Genomic DNA, 16,325 nt, shown 5'->3' with positions numbered 1-16,325 from the left:
TCAAGCGTATCCGTTTCAGTTGAATTCATTTTTGAAGTTTCTGTGTCATACGTTCAGTCTCCATCGTCTCGCAGTAAGCGGCTGACGTCACTGACGTGCACATGGGCTGGGGCTTGTGCTGGCTGCAGCTGTTGCCAGGGCAACCTTTGTGAAACTGTGGAGGTATGTGCATAAGAGCGTGTCATGAATGAGACCCTCTAGTGTTCTTATATATAATAGATTTACATCTTATTGACACAATTTTAACAACTTTTACTTGTGGTTTACTGGGTAAAACGTCTTACAGTGGAGAGTCAGTGAAATGAAGCCACTGGTGGTGCTAGCCTACTTACTAGTAGTGCTAGCTACTGGTGGTGCTAGCCTAGCTATGGTTGGTACTAGCCTAGCTCCAAATGGTGCTAGCCTAGCTCCTAGTGGTGCTAGCTTAGACACTGGTGGTGCTAGCCTAGTTATGGTTGGTACTAGCCTAGCTCCAAGTGGTGCTAGTTGAGCTACTGGTGGTGCTAACGCCATCTGAGGAGTTTTAAGGGATTCCCTTATAGCCTTCCTGCTCTATCAGGCCAGTCACATTAAGGTGGTTACATGAAGTGTAAATGTTTAAAGAGATCAAACTAGCGATAATTGCTGAGATCAACCGTAAATCCGTTGCATGATGTAGCGACAGGACAGCGCCCACCCTCCTCTACCACCAACTTGAAAGGTATCTCAAAAAGGGGTGATAATTTGTCTTAAAAATTAAGTTTGGATGGTTAATGTTGTTGTATGGTAATAAAAAAAGATAAACTCATATGGATTGGGTTTGTATTACTGAGGTAAAGTCCTTTTATCATATTTAACAATATTTACACTTACTTGCAGTTCGTATTGTAGTTCTTCCAACGCTGAGCCTCACCCTAACTGATGGTTAATGTGTGTACATGTTTGGCAAGAATGAACATGTTGCTGTTCTTGGATCTGCTAATGAATTATCAGTCAGATCAGGTGTTGGATAAACATTTAGACTAGGAAGCAGATGCATGGAGGTTGAGGTCCCGCAGCTGTGCAAAGAAGGATACATTACAGTTCAGCTGAGTTTACTGTACTGGAGTAGATATACAGTAAATCCAGGAAGTACTTATGGTTGCTGAAGCACTGCAACAAGCCACATTCATGTCCTGAATCTGCGTTTATGTTTCCGAACATGAAGCCTTTATGACCTTGTGGAACTTGCTTCCGCGATTCTCTGCCTTATTATCTTCTGTGGGACGATGAGGACATTAGATAGTCATGATTTTTGATAAGGAAAACATAAGGGTGATTGTTTTACTGCGCTGGCCTGTCACTTAACTTTGTGTGCAACAAGCAACAAAATCATCAAAAGAATGGGTAACAACACTCAAGTTATACTGAATTATCTGTTCACCAGCAGGGCAACAAAGACATACACAGTTCTCAGTGACCGCGGGTGACTTGCGCGGAATGCTGTCTGTAGGAATACGTCAGAGCTGACGCTGTCACATGGTGTTTGACAACACACACACACTGACAGAGCAGGGGATGTTTGACAAAGTTTGACAAAGGCTGATATTTTATCTTCAAATGAATCAATTTTTCACATTTTTAAATGTGAATGTGTGACTACAGGTGCTGCTGGGTCAGTGGCTGAGTGTTGCTGCTTGTTCAAAATGAATCAGCAAGCAGAGACATTGAGGACAAGTTCATACATGGAGGACTGGCACTGACGTGTTGGTGATGCTCCCTGTAGCTGGTGAGCGACTATCCACCACGGCGACCAAGACACAGTCTCATTCTACAGTAAACAGTAAAGTATGTTTCTGAAGACGGAGAAATATGCAATGTGGTGACAGAATCTTGGTTCATGTTTGATCAGCGATGTCTAGTGACCCATGAGGATCAGAGCTTGGACAAAGCCAATCCAAGACGGACCCACAATACCAGATCCCATGCTGTAAATATATCGTAGGATTATCAGTATAATTAGCTGGATGAGCAGTTTGGATGATGGATGGAAGGATAATCTCATTTGATCCCTCTGCCCAAATTCCCATGAAAGTGCCCAAGTAAACATCGAGGAAGATTTCTTAAAGAGAGACGAGTCACACTGATGGGCGGGACGTGTCAAGCGTTGTCAAACTGAGTCTGGTTGCATGTATTTTTCTTCATGGAAGGAGGGAATACAACAGAATATTAATTTTTACATTTATGGATGTTTTGTTATTTAGCTGTCATTTGTTGTTACAATGTTCTTACAATTGTAGTTTAGCTGTCCTAGAGAAGGAAAGACACATGAAAAAGGGGTATAGAGGGCTTTTGCTATTTTGGGATGAAGATGTCAATGGAAACCGCCCCGAATGTCTGCAGAGCTACTGTATATGAAACCTAGATGAAGGTCACAGTGGTGTAGTAAAACTCAGCTGATATTTTTACCACGTCTGATGACCCTAGTAAAGAAGATTGTATCATTTGTAAGCAGAACGTTGCCCTCAGAACACTGCAGTTGTCAACAGGCAGGCGGAACTCACCGTAACACCAGTATGGAACAGCTCTCCACAGCAGTAGCAGGGTACCTTTCAATAAAATTGTTCCGTGAATAAGATGATAATAATAAAAGAATTTTTGCCATAGGCACCGTGACCACTGTGCTATCTTACTGGGACCAGTGTATCAAATTACTGATGATTAGGAAGTCACACGTTAGACACATCCTCCTGACTAACTGGCCACATTTTCAAACTCTTTTCTCGACGTATGCTTGTCTTGTGTTATGGAGCCTCTGCTTCATCCTTTGTCCTGGCAGGGGTAAAGATAGTGGTGAGTACTCACCTTTGTCCGTGCTTCCTTGCTGAATTGAACTTCACCATTGTTGGCTAGACAGTGACCCTGAGAATCTAATATAATTCCTTGGCATGAAAGTACTGTTGATGTTGCTGAGGTGGACGTGGTCTGCTCTGCTGCTGTCCTTGACTGAAGGGTTGTCCATATGTAGTTCATAGAGAAGAGTTGTACGCATTGGCAATCCACCTGTATTTCCGGTGAGTTTAATCAACACTTGGCCCTGGACTTAACCCCCCCACTGTGTTCTTTCTTTGCTTTGCAGATTTAAAGCGTGGACTTCCTCATCCATTTTTACAGTAGATAAAAGCAATCTTTCGGCGCAGAACAATGTCCAGGGCTGTTAGATTCAGAGCAGGGGTCTATAGGTCTGCTTGCAAATGCATAATGAAGCTCAAAAATAGCTGGGCTCATTGCCATTCCACACAGATAGAAGTAGGCCCAGGGCAGGGTCATGCACAGAGAGGCAGACCCAGAGTAGGGACACAGCCAAGGTCAACTCAGGATACACACTCATCAAGAGGTCGATCATCCGGCCCTAGTGACCTCACACCGACCCAAAGACTTTTATAGCCAAGAGGAGGAAACTGTTGGATAAATTGGGTTCACTCCATCAGAGAAATTCTTCCTGTGTTTTAAGGGAAAATAAATACAGTTCCAGTCATGGGTGGATGTAAATTAATGTGCTATTGTGCAGCGGAACAAGTCTCATATATCTGCTGGGTGAAGATACTGATGGTATGAATTGAAGTAAAGGTAAATAAGACTGAAATGATGTCTCTAAAATGATTTAAGTTGAATTTCTGTCATTAAAAGTTGAATCATTAGTAATACAATTACATTCACTCATACCAATTTTCTCAGGGAAACCCAGAGGAAAGTACTGCTGTATAATAGAACAACCTTATCATAAATGTTCCCATGATAAGGACGATAATTTCATTTTTTATCGAATATCTAATTTCAATAGTCATTTTGTAGGTGTATAGTATTTTGTGGCGCTATCAGGCCCTTCTCATGAGAGGGAGCATGTGACCGTGGAGCCGTTACTCCTGCAGACGACACACACAGAACTCATAATGTTGTTACAAGTGTGACTGTATGCATTAAAGGGTTAGATCTAGCATTTATAAAATGATTCGGATGATATTTTAAAATATTTACGAGCCAAATCGCTTTGTTCAAGTTGAAACTTTTTAACCCCTTAAGGATCACTGCATTTCATTCAGGTTTTTTCTTAAAACGCCATGCCAACATTCAAAGCAGCACAGTTGCCACATAGTTCATGACTCAGATGTGTGCTTGGTCTCTTTGGAAAGGTAACATTCTCAGGTGTCTTGCAAAAGTGTGTGTTTGATTCTGTGATTTACTGACAAGGAGATACAGTGAGACAAACATACAGGAGATAAAGGGTTTTTAGTTCTGCCCAACTAATCTGTCTGAATGTTGACGAGGAAAAACTAGGGCTAGGGTTAGGGTCCATGACCTTCTAGGGGGAACAGGCATCACTAGTCCACAGACACAGGTCCTGACTTCCTACAGTCCAAATCTGAAGTCAAAATGTCAAAAATGACCTGTATACAGTGTTTGGCGCACATGAAGTCCTTTGCGTCATCCTTGGGTCCTATTGGAGGCTCCAAAAGGACATCTGGACACCCAAACACAATAACATCGGATCCCTTTGCCTAACCAACATAATTTTGGTCTCAGCATGCAGGCAGCTCATAGTGCAACAGTAAAAGTATACAACAATAGTAGAACAAATAGAGAACAATGGAACAAATCATCATCAACAACATCAAAGAACTATGTACATCACCGTAAAAGTGTTCACAAATTGTTCACACATTCCTCATGTAAATCAGGCTGCTGACTGGTCGACATAAGTAAAGGGAAGTAAACAATAGCATGCCTATTATTCATTGTTTGTACACAAACACACATCTGGAACAACTGGATCACTTACTCGTAGTGTCTCATGTCTGGGTCCACTCCTGCAAAAAATTGCTTGATGTCTTCACGGTCGACCGCAGGCTCCTCGTCCAAGTGTCCAAGGCGGAGGACCGAAGCAGCATTTCAGCCTCTTCCTCTGCCGAAAATCACTTACTGGCCATCTTTTCTCTCGCTCCCACGTTCACTGGCATCGACTACTACAGCGCTGCTTTAAGCAGCCAAGCTAACTTTACGCCTACCAAACTTGATACCGTCACGCAAGGTACCGTTTTTTTCATCTGTTCATTGGCTAAAAGAATATCTACTTCCCATTAGGAAAAACTATCATAGGCAGGCGTAAGGGTCAATCAAATGACGCGTGATCTGATCTGTAAACTGGGGCCTGATTGGGTTTTCACCGCTGGAGCTCAACAACCCAGGCACTGATTGGCTCTTGTGTGATATACATGCGTTCAGCAGGGCCTCACCATGACACAAGTCGTGTCATGTGGAGTACATGAATACTGGCAACTCTGCAGGCTGTTGTAAGGAAGATTAGCTGTGATGCTCTGGACGCTGCGCTACACAGCTGTCCATGCGAAACATGGTTTACATTGGAATTACACCATATTGAGAAAATCCTTTGATTTTGCATATCTATGGACATTTAGTGCCTTACTGAAAAGCAGACTGTTTTATAATTTGAGCAATGACGACGTCGGGAGTACAGAGTTGGTATGTAGGTATTTTCCTTCACATGCTGTCTGCCTAGCAACATTCTAACTCAGCTCCGGCTACAAGTAACTGCATTCATTGTGATTGGGTGCTTCTTAATCGTTAGACCGCCAGATTTTGAACTAGGTACAACATGACCAGATAAGTTGTTGTATGCTGTTTAAAAGCTGTCGAATACCGAAGTTGTTTACTTCCTGTACCGCTAACAGTACACTGCCACTTCAGGGGTTTTAAATGAACATGACAAGTTTTTGGGAAATTCACTTACTCAGCATCGTCCCCAGCGTAAGACAAGGAGATGGAGACCTTTCCCTCCTCTGTGCTGCATCAGAGAGCTGAGACCATGGACACCAGCTGACTGCTAGGTAGCTTAGCACAACGAATAGTAGCAGATGGAAAAGTAGATCGCATTGTTGAATTTAAGCAATGGAAATTTTTTTTTATTGCAGATCAAAATTGTAATTGTAAAGATCAAATTGTAACAGACCTCTACGTCACAGCCGTATTCCATTCATAAAAGCCAGGAATTAGTTTCAGCTTCACATACCCTAAATAAACTGTATTGATCATATTGATTAGTCCTACAGGATTTTTACTGACGTCGTCCTGGTCTCTGCTCTGTGACTGCTGCAGACAGCTGGTAAAAACCCTGAGGCTCCGCCCAGCCTCAGGCTGCACAGAGCGCCGCGTCTCATTGATGGCGGATGCGTTTAGGACAGATTACTTGCTTTATTAGAGAGATTGCGCAGGTCAGTGGGAAGCTTTGGTGTGGTCTGTTGGGGGCCAATTGATGACCCATTCTTTAGACCAACCTCTGCAAAATGTGGTTTTAACAAGGCAGGATATTGACATTGAAACATGTATTGAATCATGAGACATGTAGTAAGTATACTGAATCATTATAGTTCTTAGTTAACCAGTTAAAAACCAACACTGGTAAAGCACCCCAGTACCAAATATGTCCATGTTTGTGCTGTGTTACCACGCCTGGTGACGTGATGTCCCTCCAGCCTTGCATCACTCTCGCTCCTAATGTCAGCGGCACATTAGAATGCTAATTACAAATTTACAAATGTTGACATCTCGCTGTTTTTCCAGATAAGATACCCCCATGGTAATTTACCTGGGAGTATATCAGCCGTACTGTATATCCAGACTGATCCTTTGATTTAATTCATAGCCAGATTGATTGAACATAGCCTCGGGTCTGAGCCCTGCATAAACAGATCCAGCCTATGTTATGTTTAATTCAGAGTTCCTCCACTACTGGGGAACCAAACTGATCAGGACTTGTTTACACTCTTTGGCCCGGCAAGCCTTGGCCTACTTTTAACGACTTCAGAGCACTTTAAATGCAGTTAAGTGTATGTTTGCATGTGTGTGTCTGTGTGTGACTGCCCGCTACATGTGCACACAGTAAATTAGCTTTGCATGTATAATGCAGGACTCCTCAGCTATGGATCCATATATCGTCATGGTTGGGGGAGTCAGATATCTTTAGCTGCATGCTCTCAGAGACCTGGCTCCACTCTTCATGTGTGTGAGTGACTGGTTACATATGCCCGTCTGTGTGGAAGATACACAGCCGTGCAAGTGTGACCTCTTTTGGTTTCTGAGATTTCCATCGCAGAAAGACTTGGAACTTGGAGGAGATAAAAGGCAGCTATGCTCTTGATGGCTCATAAAATAGGCTGATAACAAGCCTGTACACATTCAAGATGTTCAGCTTTTATGTGTTCACAGTTATCAGTCTTTATGAAATTATGGCAATGCTGGTACATGTTAAAAGTACAATTATACAACTAAACAACATATAAGCTGAAAGTGAAATCAGTTGCACATCTGTCTCTCAGAACGTCCTGGTCTATCAGTCAAGCAGGGACACACACTGCCATTTTAACCTGATTAAATGTGTAGAATTGTGGATAAATTCTCTGTGGAGGTGTGTGTGTGTGTGTGTGTGTGTGTGTGTGTGTGCGTGTGCGTGTGTATGTGTGTCCCTGACAGCTCTCTGTACTAACAGCCCCTGTAGCAGAGCAGATACCAACCAAAGATTAGGACGTAATTACACGCCACTTTCTGCTCCATCTCTCTGTCAGAGAGAGGAAGAAGAAATAGAGAGATGGGAGGAAGAGGAGGGGAGGAAAGGTTGAGATAAGGCTCTGAGTCAGACTGTGTGTGTGTGTGTGTTTGCATTTATGTGTGTGAGGACATTCTAATAGTACACCCCTCTCTGCCTCCCATCTTACACACACACACACACACACACACACACACACACACGCACGCACTGTCAATGAACTTACAATCCAAAAAACCCACCCTACCTTCTTCCATCAGACGTTTTGACTTGAGATCTACCCTGCTGTGCTTTCTTTGGCCGTCTGTCACCATGGCAACGTAATGAGCAGTGCCGTCCCATCCCATGCAGAGGGTGGGTGTGCACACCATACTCGTGCCCTGAGCGGCAGACATTAGGATAATCCCCTCTCTCATTTAAATGCAAAGTCAGCATAAGAAAAAGTCGCTCCAGCAAAAGTGTTAAATATGTGTGTGTGTGTGTGTGTGTGTGTGTGTAGGGGGGGGGGCAGCAAGGAAACGCTATTTTCCCCCCCGAACATGTGCACACCCAGAAGATAATTTGCCAGAAAAAAACTTCAGATATTGCTCCTTTTTTTCTCTTTATATTCAACATCCGCCTTGCTCTCATTACAGTTTTCCTCCTATTTTCTGTGGTGACATTTTTAGGTCACCGCTCACTCACTTTCATCATCTTTACCCCCCCCCCCCCACACACACACACACATTGCATGCACATCTGTAGTGCATATCTGTACAAGGTGAAGACAGTGGGAGTGGGATGCAGCAGGAATCCCTCCGGGAACATCAGGGAAACGATGCTCTCCTGGCATTCCCGTACGCTCCCGCTGGCTTGCTTTTGAAGATAGGGATGCCGGTGTTGGAAGAGACAGCTGTCACAAACACACACCTTTAACATGGTGCAACACCTGTACACACACACACACACACACACACACCTTTAGCATGTACACACACACACACACACACACATATATCTTCACTACCCCTTCCCTCTTGAATCTTGATCTGTCAAAGTATTTTAAGGGGAGAGTTTCCCCAATCAGTTGATGTAAGTTTTAATCCCAATTTTGAGTGTGTGTGTGTGTGTGTTTGTGTGTGTGTGTGCGTGTGTTTGAATGAGTGAGAAAGGAAAAAGGGGGAGTGCCATATTTCTGCAGGATCAAAAGCTTTCAGGGGATTTTAGGGCTGAAGTGTGTGTGTGTGTGTGTGTGTGTGTGTGTGTGTGTGTGTGTGTGTGTGTGTGTGTGTGTGTGTTTTATTTGTATGAAAGGGGGCGGTCCGGGGGGCTTTGACACAGATGTGAATATAGAAAAACAAAAACAGCACACACAGAATATACCACATTCACACATGTGCTACATGTAATTGTATGCAGATAGAAGCACACACACACTTACTTACCCTCCCCTCCTCACATACTGTGTACACAAACACACACACACACACACACACACACACACACACACACACACACACACACCGTAAAGCAGATTTATACCCATGTTGATTCAGTAGATATTTCACAGCCATGTATCTTACGCCACACATAGCTATGCCAATTGCAACAACTCTGGCTGGTCTTCATAGCATCATATTTACTACAGATTTTCCATCATTTCTGACCTATTTTCTGCGATGCGATATTTTTTAATGCCACTGCCATTTTGGTTGCCATCGACTTAAGTTGCATTGAGTCACCCCAAAAAGTACAAGGGGAAGCAAAGCTAGTAGTTGGAGGGTAGCTAATCAGTGGTAGCCCAGTTGTAGACAAACAAGTGTGTTTTGGATTTTGAGGAGAAGTTGCTCTTGAGTATTCAGGCATAAGCACATGATGTCATGTAAATTAAATTTCAGGATATTTTTTTTAGCTAGTATATTAATTAAAATAACAATTTAAAATTACAATTTACTTGCAGTGGTAAAATTACTTGAATAAATGAGTCATAAAGTATTATAGATATAGCTTGACTATGCCAGTCTAGACACTCATTATTAGAAAAGTAATTTGGCTAACATTAACACTGACTTCAGTTCGGATGGGAATTAGAGATTCTGTGTGTCCCTCGTTCTCCTTGGTCCTTCGCCCATACCTGGGGACGTGTGCCTCACAACCATATTCAGAGTTGAGGAATTGTGCCCGTTGTGACCTTGCAGACCATAGACCTATATCACGGAATAGACTTTGGCAAATAATGCAAATAAACAGTGAGACATTCAAAGCAGAGGTCGCCATCTTGGTGCTTGCGACCTCCTGGTCCCTCACAGAAGACATTCTAAAAATACCAGGAGTCACCATAAAGCTTTGTCTGTGAATATCCAAATGTTGATCCGTCACAGTTTATGTTACATTGATGTGCAAAATTCACTCCTCGCTCATCCCTGGTGCGAGCCAGCAACAGCGGTGATACAGAGCTCATTTTACAGTAAAATAATGGCACAGAAACGGGAAAAAATGTACCATTTTCATGAGTAGTGGGAAGAAGCCTCTTTCTTCAAAACCGTGACAGAAACAAGTGTTTGTCTTTGCAGAGCGTCTGTAGCAACTGCGAATTGGCACAATGTCGAGAGCCACTTTAGTACATGTCACAAGGAGTTCAACCCTGGCGTCCCTCCGGGCAGCTCATTACAGGCAGGAAAAGCCTGTGAGTTAAAGGCAGCTCTGGGCAAACAGCAGTCATTTTTTATTCGTTCGCTAAAAATGTCCAATACAGCGACCGAAATGTCCTTTTGAGCTGCACATTTTTTAACAAAGACCAAGAAACCTTTTTTTTACCATGGTGACGTACTGAAAGGGGCAATGATGGTTGTTGCTAACACAGTTGGCCGTCTACATTCTCTCAGAGCTCAACAGGGTGCACCAAACTTTTGGAACCTTGTGGACCCAGAAAGCAGCAGTTCCGAAAGTTACCTGTCTTTTTGGTTCACCTTATCCGTGCGAATCAGCCTTTCAGATATCAACTTTATTAAGAGTGAACACAGAACACGTCTTACTGATGCACACCTGCAAGACGCAATCAGAGTTTGATTTGTCTGATTCCAGCATGCAGTGCCACGCCTCCCTCTGACGAGACCTTCCCTGACTGGTCAGGAGTAGACGTATGTTCTCATGTTCTCAGTCCAAATGTGAGTAGAGGAGTTTGGGATATTTAAAAAATCTGAAAAGACACCAATTTCACAAAAATGAGACTAATGGTTTGTTAAAATATGCAAAAGATGTGGTCATTTGGACAAGATGTGACAATGATTTGTTCAGAAATGTGACAGAAGAATTGGAGGTATGATTTGGGACACATGTACAATAATGACCTCTGCACAATATGTCACAAATTTGATGAATGTGTGTCGAAATAGTAGATTGATGTGTTTCAAAGAGAAATAATCAAAGTTTCATGTTGCAATATGTCTTTTCCTGTGATTGGTTAATCATTATTTAAGAGTGCGAGGAAACCCTAACAGCAAAAAGTGAACATGCGTCATCTATTAAATGCACATTATTCATTATTTAAAGGTAAACAGTGCAGAGTTACATCCCTCACAGGGATTATATCAAAGACGAAGGCCTACATATCACTCGCCATTCATGTAGCTCTCAGGCTGGTAAAGGTTGGTGACCCCTGGTCGGTTAGACTCATGACTGTAGTGGGAGTGACAGTAGGAAGTTCTTCTTGTCAATACTTATACAGCAGCATTCTGGACCAGCTGGAGAGTCTTTAGGGACCTACTGGTGCAGCCTGATAGGAGGGAGTTGCAGTAATCCAGCCTGGAAGTGGACAAAAAAGCAGGGACTAGTTTTTCTGCATCTTCTTGAGCCAGGATGTGTCTGATCTTAGCGATGTTAGGTAGATGGAAGAATGCAGACCTGGAGATTTGTTCAATGTGGGAGTTAAAGGACAGACCCTGATTGAAGAGAATTCCTAGTGTCATCTCCCTCCTCCTGTTAAGTGTTTTATTGTTTCCCTCATGTTTCATGTCTTCCTGTTTTATTTTGTGATCTCACCCCTGTCTCAGTTTTGGGTTCCTGTCAGCCCTGCCCCCTCCCGGTCTGTCTGCACCTGATCCCTGATTGTGTTTCCCGCACCTGTGGCTCATCACGCCCCATTAGTCCTGCATATATTCCCACTTTGTGTTTTGTCTTGTCGCCAGTTTGTTGATGTATATTACCCACGTTCCAGCCTTGCTGTTTTTGAACCTTGCTCGTTTTTTGGACCATGTGGACCACTCTCGCTTTTTTGATGTCTCTGCCTGTGTTTATTGATCTCCCGTGTACCGTCCGCTGCCTGTAATAAACCCTGCTTGTCTGATCCCACCGATCCGTGTCCAGCATTTGAGTCCTGCTCATCCTGTGCTACGCTCACGACACCTAGGTTCCTCACGGTAGTGCACGACAACTTTTCAAAGTAATAAAAGCATAGTGTAATGACATCGAAATAAATACTTGTGCACCAGAACTTAATGCATTTGGTACTTTGTGTAATGAGTACAGAAATGTAGAAAATGTAAGTCTGTATCAATGAGGGATTTATTCATACACTCCTGATCAAAATCTTAAGACCAGTTTTAAAAAATTGCATGAATTTGCATTTTAGGATCTTAGGAAGGTTCTAAGCAGAGCTTCAAAATGCAAAAAGAAGAAATGGGAATAAGAGACCAGAAATTGTGAGCAGGCAATTTATTGGAAACAAGAATTAAAATGAAATAGGCTGTTGATCAGCTGATCAAAAGTTTAAGACCACTGCCTTTAAAAGCAAAAATCTGTGCAAAAATTTGGATTCATGTCATTTCCTGTCAAGTAATCACACTGGAAAGATCTCATTTTGCACTTCTTAAAAGATCCTGAGGGTCATGGAACAAAAAAAATCAAGTGGTAGACCCCCAAAAAATCTCACGGCGCTGAGCTGGAGGGTCCGAATGTCTGTCTGTCAAGACACGGGATGATCCTCGTCCCAAATGAAGGCCATTACTGGTGCTGACTGCAGCCCAGTAACCATCAGATGGCATCTGAGAAGGAAGGGCTTCAAAAACAAAAAAAACCTCTTCAAAGGCCACGCCTCCTTCAACGCCACAAAATTGCTCGTTTGGACTTTCCAAAGGAGCACCAAACATGGGACATTCAAAAGTGGAAGAAACTTTTATTCTCTGAAAAGAAAAAATGTAACCTTGATGGTCCTGATGGCTTCCAGCGTTACGGGCATGACAAGGAGATGCCACCTAAGATGTTTTCTATGCAGCACAGTGGAGGGGGCGCCATCATGATCTGGGGTGCTTTTTCCTTCAGTGGAACAATGGAGCTCCAGGCTGTGCAGGGGCGTTAAACAGCAGCTGGCGATGTGGAGATGTTGCAGCAGGCGTCCCTCATGACCGAGGGCGCTCGTCTGTGTGGTCATGGATGGGTTTCTCATCAGGACAACGCTACAATTCACAATGACCGTCTGACCAAGAATATTTTTTCCAGGAGAATAACATCACTCTTTTGGACCATCCTGCGTGTTCCCCTGATCTAAATCCAACTGAGAACATTTGGGGATGGATGGCAAGGGAAGTTTACAAAAATGAACATCAGTTCCAGACAGTGGATGTCCTTCGGGAAGCCATCTTCACCACTGAGAGCAACATTCCCACCACACATTTTTGAAGTGATCAACAGTCATGGTGGAGCTCCTCATTACTGAGTCAGTTTTTGACACTTTAATTTCTGTTTTAGGAGGTTTTCGGGTTTTGTTGAGCTGTGGTCTTAAACTTTTGATCAGCTGATCAACAGCCTATTTAAGTTTAATGTTGTTTTCAATAAATTGCCTGCTCGAAACTTTTGGTCTGTTGTTCCCATTTCTTCTCTTCTTAGAACATTCCTAAGATCCAACAGTACAAAATGTAAATTCTTGCAATTTTTTAACTGGTCTTAAGATTTACCTTTCAGAGAACGTGTATGTAGTCAGCCTACGTGCTGCTGACATGTTTGTTACATGGGTGTGTGACCAAAACTGTTTCTGCAGCGTTGTGGTTGCTATGTGACAACAACATCGATTGGTAAAATGTTGACATCGAGTTGATGCAAATCACTTCCACCTTCTACCGCAATGAGGGTTGTAATGGCAGAGATGCACCGTTGTTGAACTCAGAATAAGAGGAAGGCAGCTGAAGCATTGTTATGTATAAAAATACTCAATAAAAAGAAGAATGTTCGTTATTGGCCACATCACTCTGTGTATGACAATTCTCCGTGGCCACGTGCTGGTTCCATATAACAGAGCTGCTATATGACCTTATTTATCGGTTATCTAATATTCATGAGCGGTCATCACATTCTCACCTCAGGTTGTTTGTGGAGGACGGACAGCCCGTATTGCCCTCTTTTTCTTTTCTGAACACAAGACTGCTTGCATCACACACAGCACTTCTTCTGTACATGATTGACACTCCTTGACCCTCCTTGACCTTGACCACCCACGCCCCCGTGCATCATCATGACATCATACAATGAGTGGTTAGGATCCCACGTGTAGAGCTGCCAGTCCCTCAGCCAAGACGGGAGAGGACCTATGTAGCATCGTCTGACACTGTTTGTGAAAGACAAGTCACTGTGTGGTAAGATCAAGTTGTCGTATGTGTATTTTAAGACAAAATACTTGCAGTAAAAAGGTTCCTTATACAACCGGCTGTGTGACACACAAATGAGTCGTCACACGGCCCTGACCATTGTGACAGTATGTTAAATTCCTGAGTGGATTACCAAAGAGTTTCTAAATCATTCCGAAATCATGGCTGGATTAATTCCATGTGACATCAGCTGGGCGGCAGCTCCTAAGCCATATTTAGTTGATGATCAAATAGCTTAACCTGGCCAGTTAATCCCATCCTAATATTTCTCTAATCTGTCCTCAATCCAAACTATAACAGAATCAGCATCAGCCGTTTGTTGTTTGTGTTTTTTTCTGCTTATGTGCTATTTTCAGATCTCATTTTGCACGCAAAGTTTGAGGGCCTGACACCTGTTTGTGTTCCTGAACTCATGTTTGTGTGTGTGTGTGTCTTTTCCTGTAAATATCCCCTGCTATGTGTGCAGGCACCATGACTCACAGTGCTGCATCTGCCAGAATCACGCACACACACACTCACACACACTCACACACACACACACACACACACACACACACACACACACACACACACACACACACACACACACACTCTGAGAAGCACTGCTACCTGATTGAAGCCACATACCTAAACACAGGATTAGTGACGTATCATTATCAGGTCCCTGGAGTGTTGATGCTAGCGAGGTTCTGTTTCCTGCTAAGGTTCTTATGCTTTACAATAAGCAGATGACATCCAAATGTTATTCATTCCACAGACTCATTTGAGGAGCACTTTACTTGATGAAAACATTTTCAAAAAAAAAAGTGTGTACAAGCTCCTGCTGTACTTGTTTGCTTGGAGCGGACCTAATGCCTTAATCAGATCAACATTTCCACTAAGGATAGACAGGGAAGAGTGGAGGGGAGGGAGGGTCGTTGATGAGGATGATGATGATGATGATGATGATAAGGGTCGGAAAGGGTTTAGCTTTCGGGAACAGAGAGAGGAAAGGATTTGAGGAGAGAGTGGTGGGGAGAGGTGGAGATGAGAGGGGGCAGCAGAGCTTCAGGATTGTGGGGAATGACGGGAGGGGTGGAAGCTTGTCTCGGACCAGTGTGTCAATCTGCTTGTGCTCATTCTTTATCAGAAATCATTCATCAGCGTGTCAGAGGATGAGATATGATGGATATGGTGCAGGTTGATTGAGCGCATATTTTGTGAAAGATCGATCGGGCAGTAGTCGCTGAGTAGTGATGTCATCGCTGAAGCAGATTCAAACTAGAATGACTAAACATTTGTGTTGTCTTAAGATCATCGACGCACTTGTTGTCCTGAGTCCAAAATAACAAATATATAACCATGAAACTCTTTCAAGGGCTTCTTTCTAACTCACTATTGGAGGGTTTATATTCATCTTTGGAATTTAGGGTCAACAAACCTAATGTACATGAAAGTGTACCTCATTTTTTAGTTCATCCTTCCCTCCATCCATCCATCCATGTTCTCCCTCTTCTCCTGTTCAGGGTGGTGGGGGTGGAGCCTATCCCAGCAGCCTTCCTCCTGGACAGGTCACCAGTCCATGGCAGGGCCAACACATAGAGACAGACAACCATTGGCTCTCCCAGCCACACCTACAGTCAATTTAGAGTCTGGATTAACCTGGTCCCTCTTGATGTCTTTGGACTGTGGAGGAAGCTGGAGTACCAGAGAGAACCCAGCAGGAACAGGGAGAACATGGAGACTCACACAGAAAGATCCCGTGCTCCAGCCAGGGCTCCACCCACAACCTTCTTGCTGGGGGCCACAGTGAAGACCACTGCCCCACCGTGCCGCCCATTTTTGAGTTAAAAAATTATAATTATTTTAACAACATGACTATGATGGAGTGGAAAATGATAATATGTCATCAAGATACTGTTTGGAAACCATTTAAAACTTCTGAATGACATCAAATGAAATCAGATCACATTTTTTGGGTAAAAGCAAACTGAAGTTATTATTTTAATTATAATTTACATCAGTGAGACATGTATCAACATAAAAATAATCAGGATATTGTTTTGACTAAGCTTCACAATCCTCAACAGGATAGGTGACAGGGTGCAGCCCTAGCAGAGGACACCCACTGGGAGTGAGTCCCACTGTCG

Source organism: Aulostomus chinensis, chromosome 22, assembly GCF_037954235.1.
Source record: "Aulostomus chinensis isolate RoL2024-O1b breed Wild chromosome 22, RoL_Achi_v1.0, whole genome shotgun sequence".
NCBI lineage: Eukaryota > Metazoa > Chordata > Actinopteri > Syngnathiformes > Aulostomidae > Aulostomus > Aulostomus chinensis.
This window is presented reverse-complemented; position numbering follows the sequence as displayed.